Source organism: Pinus tabuliformis, chromosome 6 (genome assembly GCF_031772625.1).
Source record: "Pinus tabuliformis cultivar Carrire ecotype Pingquan chromosome 6, CPIR1, whole genome shotgun sequence".
Lineage (NCBI taxonomy): Eukaryota > Viridiplantae > Streptophyta > Pinopsida > Pinales > Pinaceae > Pinus > Pinus tabuliformis.
Genome location: NC_142292.1, coordinates 1,052,355,806 through 1,052,363,852, shown reverse-complemented (window position 1 = coordinate 1,052,363,852; position 8,047 = coordinate 1,052,355,806). Strand labels below are relative to the sequence as shown.

Genomic DNA, 8,047 nt, shown 5'->3' with positions numbered 1-8,047 from the left:
ATTACTGAAATCTGCTATACATAAACCAAAATAGTCTTGTCTTTTATCAAAACATCCAACCCCTATTACATCCAAGTCTAATCTATATATAGGGATACATTCTTAACCACCTTGAGCTTCCTCCTCCAGCATGAAGGGAGCTCGAAGACTGCTATTAACTACTCCTATCTACTGTTTAACTAATTCATTAAATACATTAAGTGCTGAACTGTAATTACAAAGAGTCCTAATTTAATCAAAACTCAAATTCTGTCCTCCTCGTAGCATGATTCCTTCTTGATTCTTGACACCTGCCTTCTTTCTGTTTTGGCCGAGATAACTTAGAGGAGAATGCAATGAACAAGCTGGCTTTGGATACTTGATGCGTTGATGGTTCATTAATCATCAAGATAAGTCCCCTGTTTTCCCGGTCCTTGTCTCCCATCATTCTTCACAAATTAAGCAGCATGTTCCCAGCTCTTTAATACCCCAAAAATGACGAGCATCACCATATTCCCAAATGTGCTGGAAGCTTTGTTGATTGAACAGGTGTATAAGCCAAAATTCTTCGTATGCATCTCCTTTCAAAACCCTAACAACCGGTAACAAAGTACCTTTATCAAAGCTTTAACTTAAGACAAAATATTTCACCTTTACAAAAGGCACACTTGTCATTATCTGAATGGCTTATGTTAACCTCATGTGGTCTTCTTAGTGTCCCTTATGTGTTTCCTCTGGCAAATATTTGATCCTCCCATCGAACTGCTTGTCTTCGTTCAAAAACAGCACCTACAGCAGTTTCGCAGTTTCGTAGCGCGCTGCGAAACTGCGAAACTGTTTTAAACAATTTCACTTTTCCCCATATTTCTCTTTCAGCTGATTTTTCACATTTTCCTCAACAAATGAATAACAACTTGCAAGTAATCCTGTTCAGCTGCCAGGCTTCAATGTCAATAGCTTTTCCTATAAAACTCAAACAGCATGCTCAGATTTCTCTGCAAGCCCTGCTAACCTGGAACCTTTCACTGCAAAGCACCTTTTCTTACAGCCACTTCAATAGATTCCAGACCGCGAAGAACACAACTTTGACAGATGTTCAATTAGATCAATAAATCATCCACCTCAAATGATTGTGAAGTATCCCCATGGACCATTCGAGTGTGCATAAAGCCCAATTTAATGAACAAATGGCCAATACAGTTAACAACAACATGAAAAATGGAAACTCCAGATTGCTTGCCACAAAGGTAACCACCAAATATGTGGTGTTTACAACTCAACCATAAGTGATTCAAGTTCTTTAACTATTGCTTGCAAGAAGTAACCTATTTTCTGGAGATACTTTGGCTAGAACATAGTTTACTAGTTTAGCATTTAGTCCCAGCTCTCTCAACCATATGAGCCTGCCAGTATCAAGAAGTTCTTTGCATTTCAAGCCTAGTACTGCCCTTTCAGCTGGCTTCAAGCATCTAATAATATTTCCAACATCATGAACATTAGCAGCATCTTCAGTGGTATTGCAAACATTTAAGTTGGTTCCGACTTTAACGCCATTAGAATGATCAGAGCAATGCTGCCCATCAAGTGCCCAGCTGGTCAGCCATGTTACAACACAAAATTCTTCTCTTGTAAAGCCCAGGTTTATGAAAAAATGTTTATTCACATAAGATTTCCATTGGCAAAGATGGTGGCAACATGTTGCAATTGCAAGGCCTTTTATGTAAGGATGATTTCCTCCTCTGTTGGTATCTTCTGTATAGCCCTCATACTGTCCAAGAACTACATCTTCAGCTCTTATAGGTTGAACAGATTCAAGGACCTTGACTTTCTCATTCCGAATGTGCTCAGGGTAAAGGGAAACTGGCTTCTCCATAGATATCAAACAAAGAATCTGCAGTAGATGATTTTGAATGATATCACGAATAATCCCGTATTCATCAAAGTATCCACCTCGACCTTCTGTTCCAAAATCTTCCCTAAAGACAATCTGAACGTTATCAATGTTATCTCGATTCCAAAGGGGCAAAAAGAGTCGGTTTGCGCACCGAACTACTAATAGATTCTGCACTAATTCCTTTCCCAGGCAATGATCAATCCGATAAATCTTCTCTTCACTGAAAAGCTCCCCTAGCTGTTTACTCAAATCCTCTGCTGATGTTAAGTCCTTCCCAAAAGGCTTCTCGACTATAACCCGCGTCCAACCTCCTCGTTGATTCATGCAGTGATGCCGGATCATTTTGCATACAATGCGATACACTGATGGAGGCAATGCAAGATAAAACAACCTTCTAGAAGGCCCTTCTGCGCCATTCTTTGATTCTTCATATTTCACAATTTCTTCATTCAGTTTAAGAAAACCCTCCTCCTTGTCATAAGCTCCAACAACATATGAGACCAAATTCAGAAAATCTGAAACAACTTCAGTAGGATCCTTAGTGGAGTCTGCCTTTGCTGGTTTCAAGTGCTCTCGTATGCGATCTCTTAAGCCATCATTTGAAAGTTGTGTTCGAGCATATCCCAAAATGTAAACTTCCTCAGGTGACAAAAAACCCTGACGGAACAGGTTGAATAGCGCGGGAAAAGTTTCCTTTTTGGCAAGATCTCCAGAAGCTCCTATAACTACAATAGAAATGGGCTGGCAGCCACTTTCTGTTGTATTTGATAAGCTTACTGTTGAAGAACCCAAAGATTCAGACTCTAGCTTTGAAGGACTTCCACCAGAACCCATTCTTCCTCTTCAGATTCAGAACTGATGACAAGCATACACGCAGGAGCTTGAGAGCATGCTTCCTGTAAAGTGCATCCACCCCAGAGCTATTTTGCATGACAACTGCTATGGATTCGAACAAATCCCCGATTTCGAAGCGCGCTACGAAACCACCTAAACATGTAGCGCTGCGAAACTGCTAAAGGATTCATGCGCTGCGAAAACACCTTGTCCTTAAGCTAGGCTAAAAATTTTTGGCAACAGAATTTTCAGTGATAACAGTGGCTCCACTTGGGATAGTGCGCCCTTGTGGTACACTAAGAACTCGCAGGTCCAGTGCCTTATCTATTTATGACAACAGAAATTTGCTTGACAAGCATCCCTTTCAAGCTTCTGGGCCTTCACCTCGGGCTTAAGCTTGATGATCACTGTAGGAGAAAAGAATCTACATCTACTAAAAAAAACAAATGCTCAGTCAACCTTGAGCTTATTTGCCTTTTCCTACCTACCTACCCTAACAAGAACAACTTCTTTCTGCTCAATCAATATGAAATTTCCAATGTAGCCAATCCTCTGTTTTATCTGATATTTGAGTTTTTTGACTGCATCGGAGTTCAGAGCCACAATAATATTGTGATGACCACTGCCACTGAAATTGCCTCTGATCTTTATAGAAAAACTGAAAAACTTGAGAGTAAAACTCTTCCATGTAGTCAGCTACAGGATCCCAGAATACATGATCAGCTAGATTTTTCTTGTAACTTTCCGGCTGTGCAAACTGATCTTCAACAGCAGTGTGCATTTCCTCAAGCGTAAAAGAGAAAGGAAACAATATTCTCTCCTTATGTTCTGCCATAGAAAGCTGCTGAAAATAATGATCAGGATTATGAAAACTATATGCCTGAATTTGACCTTCTAAACCTTCAATTTCTTTCTCAATGTCCTCAGCAAATTCATCCAAAAATCTCATCTTATCCTCTGCCTTGCAGTCAAAGGATTTTAGATATGAGGACAAGGACAAAGAAAAATATTCATTTGTTTCTTCTTTACTATGATCATTATTCCACTGTTTAAAACCTTCAACTGAGGGAGAGTCTGCCACCACCTCTGACCTATCTATCCATTCCTCCAAAAACATGAGCCAAAGGTCTTGAAATGACTTAATGGATTTGGCAGGAAAGCTTTCAATCCATCGTTTACATTTCCCTTGAAGTGAATCATAGAATAAAATAATGCAAACATCCTCATGTTTAACTCTAAGAAGCTCTGAAAATTCACAAAAATCTGTTATATGCTTCAAAGTTAAACTCAAATCTTCTCCGTTGAATTTTGGACCATTCCTTAGAAAATATGCATCCTTGGGAAAATGATTTGGGAAACCATGAATTCCTGAAAAATCTATGCATGCATACCTTGAAATAAGAATGGTAGCATCTGGGTCCTTCATAACTCCAGTGGAATCACCATGAACCTATGAATTTCAAATTCTTCAACAATGGAGTCGCCAAGGTAGATTAGCAGCCACGAAAATCCTTTGAGCTTCTACTACCTTCAGAAGTTCAGCTTCATAATTTTGGGAATGAATAATCTTCAGGCTCCCGGCAGACGCACCAAAATGTTATCACAAAATCAGGTACTGAAGGCTGCCAATCAGCACGATTCTGTGTAACTATTTCAAACCAGGCTTTAGACTAAGGCTTAGCCTCCTTAGTCAGAGAGGGCTCTCTCACAGACTATGAATATTGACTAATGACAAGGAAAGATGGCTAACTCTTAAAAAACACATGAAAAATAAGCTGGCTGGACAAATATCAAAGTGATTCCCATTGGGCTTATGGAGTCTCACACATCTCAGCAAACAAAAAACACTATTCTTTCATAGAAATCAGGTCACTTTACATCTAATGTTCAAACATAACTTACATAAAACACAGTTTTCCAAGGCATACAGGAAGTCAGAGCATGACACATGAGTTCTGAGTGATTATGCAGTAACAAAACTGTAAAAGAACACTAAAGAGAATAAACCATCATACATTTGAACCATTAGATCTATTGTGAATCCTGAGAAGAAACAACAATCATTTGCATTACTGAAATCTGCTATGCATAAACCAAAATAGTCTTGTCTTTTATCAAAACATCCAACCCCTATTACATCCAAGTCTGATCTATATATAGGGATACATTCTTAACCACCTTGAGCTTCCTCCTCCAGCATGAAGGGAGCTCGAAGACTGCTATTAACTACTCCTATCTACTGTTTAACTAATTCATTAAATACATTAAGTGCTGAACTGTAATTACAAAGAGTCCTAATTTAATCAAAACTCAAATTCTGTCCTCCTCGTAGCATGATTCCTTCTTGATTCTTGACACCTGCCTTCTTTCTGTTTTGGCCGAGATAGCTTAGAGGAGAATGCAATGAACAAGCTGGCTTTGGATACTTGATGCGTTGATGGTTCATTAATCATCAAGATAAGTCCCCTGTTTTCCCGGTCCTTGTCTCCCATCATTCTTCACAAATTAAGCAGCATGTTCCCAGCTCTTTAATACCCCAAAAATGACGAGCATCACCATATTCCCAAATGTGCTGGAAGCTTTGTTGATTGAACAGGTGTATAAGCCAAAATTCTTCGTATGCATCTCCTTTCAAAACCCTAACAACCGGTAATAAAGTACCTTTATCAAAGCTTTAACTTAAGACAAAATATTTCACCTTTACAAAAGGCACACTTGTCATTATCTGAATGGCTTATGTTAACCTCATGTGGTCTTCTTAGTGTCCCTTATGTGTTTCCTCTGGCAAATATTTGATCCTCCCATCGAACTGCTTGTCTTCGTTCAAAAACAGCACCTACAGCAGTTTCGCAGTTTCGTAGCGCGCTGCGAAACTGCGAAACTGTTTTAAACAATTTCACTTTTCCCCATATTTCTCTTTCAGCTGATTTTTCACATTTTCCTCAACAAATGAATAACAACTTGCAAGTAATCCTGTTCAGCTGCCAGGCTTCAATGTCAATAGCTTTTCCTATAAAACTCAAACAGCATGCTCAGATTTCTCTGCAAGCCCTGCTAACCTGGAACCTTTCACTGCAAAGCACCTTTTCTTACAGCCACTTCAATAGATTCCAGACTGCGAAGAACATAGCTTTGACAGATGTTCAATTAGATCAATAAATCATCCACCTCAAATGATTGTGAAGTATCCCCATGGACCATTCGAGTGTGCATAAAGCCCAATTTAATGAACAAATGGCCAATACCGTTAACAACAGCATGAAAAATGGAAACTCCAGATTGCTTGCCACAAAGGTAACCACCAAATATGTGGTGTTTACAACTCAACCATAAGTGATTCAAGTTCTTTAACTATTGCTTGCAAGAAGTAACCTGTTTTCTGGAGATACTTTGGCTGGAACATAGTTTACTAGTTTAGCATTTAGTCCCAGCTCTCTCAACCATATGAGCCTGCCAGTATCAAGAAGTTCTTTGCATTTCAAGCCTAGTACTGCCCTTTCAGCTGGCTTCAAGCATCTAATAATATTTCCAACATCATGAACATTAGCAGCATCTTCAGTGGTATTGCAAACATTTAAGTTGGTTCCGACTTTAACGCCATTAGAATGATCAGAGCAATGCTCCCCATCAAGTGCCCAGCTGGTCAGCCATGTTACAGCACAAAATTCTTCTCTTGTAAAGCCCAGGTTTATGAAAAAATGTTTATTCACATAAGATTTCCATTGGCAAAGATGGTGGCAACATGTTGCAATTGCAAGGCCTTTTATGTAAGGATGATTTCCTCCTCTGTTGGTATCTTCTGTATAGCCCTCATACTGTCCAAGAACTACATCTTCAGCTCTTATAGGTTGAATAGATTCAAGGACCTTGACTTTCTCATTCCGAATGTGCTCAGGGTAAAGGGAAACTGGCTTCTCCATAGATATCAAACAAAGAATCTGCAGTAGATGATTTTGAATGATATCACGAATAATCCCGTATTCATCAAAGTATCCACCTCGACCTTCTGTTCCAAAATCTTCCCTAAAGACAATCTGAACGTTATCAATGTTATCTCGATTCCAAAGGGGCAAAAAGAGTCGGTTTGCGCACCGAACTACTAACAGATTCTGCACTAATTCCTTTCCCAGGCAATGATCAATCCGATAAATCTGCTCTTCACTGAAAAGCTCCCCTAGCTGTTTACTCAAATCCTCTGCTGATGTTAAGTCCTTCCCAAAAGGCTTCTCGACTATAACCCGCGTCCAACCTCCTCGTTGATTCATGCAGTGATGCCGGATCATTTTGCATACAATGCGATACCCTAATGGAGGCAATGCAAGATAAAACAACCTTCTAGAAGGCCCTTCTGCGCCATTCTTTGATTCTTCATATTTCACAATTTCTTCATTCAGTTTAAGAAAACCCTCCTCCTTGTCATAAGCTCCAGCAACATATGAGACCAAATTCAGAAAATCTGAAACAACTTCAGTAGGATCCTTAGTGGAGTCTGCCTTTGCTGGTTTCAAGTGCTCTCGTATGTGATCTCTTAAGCCATCATTTGAAAGTTGTGTTCGAGCATATCCCAAAATGTAAACTTCCTCAGGTGACAAAAAACCCTGACGGAACAGGTTGAATAGCGCGGGAAAAGTTTCCTTTTTGGCAAGATCTCCAGAAGCTCCTATAACTACAATAGAAAGGGGCTGGCAGCCACTTTCTGTTGTATTTGATAAGCTTACTGTTGAAGAACCCAAAGATTCAGACTCCAGCTTTGAAGGACTTCCACCAGATCCCATTCTTCCTCTTCAGATTCAGAACTGATGACAAGCATACATGCAGGAGCTTGAGAGCATGCTTCCTGTAAAGTGCATCCACCCCAGAGCTATTTTGCATGACAGCTGCTATGGATTCGAACAAATCCCCGATTTCGAAGCGTGCTACGAAACCACCTAAACATGTAGCGCTGCGAAACTGCTAAAGGATTCATGCGCTGCGAAAACACCTTGTCCTTAAGCTAGGCTAAAAATTTTTGGCAACAGAATTTTCAGTGATAACACCGCTGATGGTATGATTGGTACAGTTAATACCAAAAGTAAGAATAAATCTTCCAAGAATTCTTCTCCTATCATAACTTTACCAGATTCCCCGACAAGAGATTCTTCTGCGGAAATTTCTGCTAATATTCATGTTGTAGAGTCATCTACAGCCAAATCAAAATCCGACGGTAAAAGGAAAGGGAAGAAGAAAAATAAAACAGATAAAAATTCGAAAGAGAAAACATAAAAAACGGAATCTACTGATGAGAAACGCAAACCTCGTTATCCTTGTCTCATTTGTGACGAAAAGCATTTTACAAGAGAC

The 8,047-nt window shown here is 39.6% G+C and overlaps 2 pseudogenes; both read right to left on the bottom strand.

Annotated features, from left to right (window-relative positions):
• Positions 1-1,279: 1,279 nt before the first annotated feature.
• On the bottom strand, positions 1,280-2,711 carry LOC149262581 (glucose-6-phosphate 1-dehydrogenase 6, cytoplasmic pseudogene; annotated as a pseudogene).
• A 3,343-nt stretch (positions 2,712-6,054) lies between these two features.
• Positions 6,055-7,486, bottom strand: LOC149262580 (glucose-6-phosphate 1-dehydrogenase 6, cytoplasmic pseudogene; annotated as a pseudogene).
• Positions 7,487-8,047: the final 561 nt, after the last annotated feature.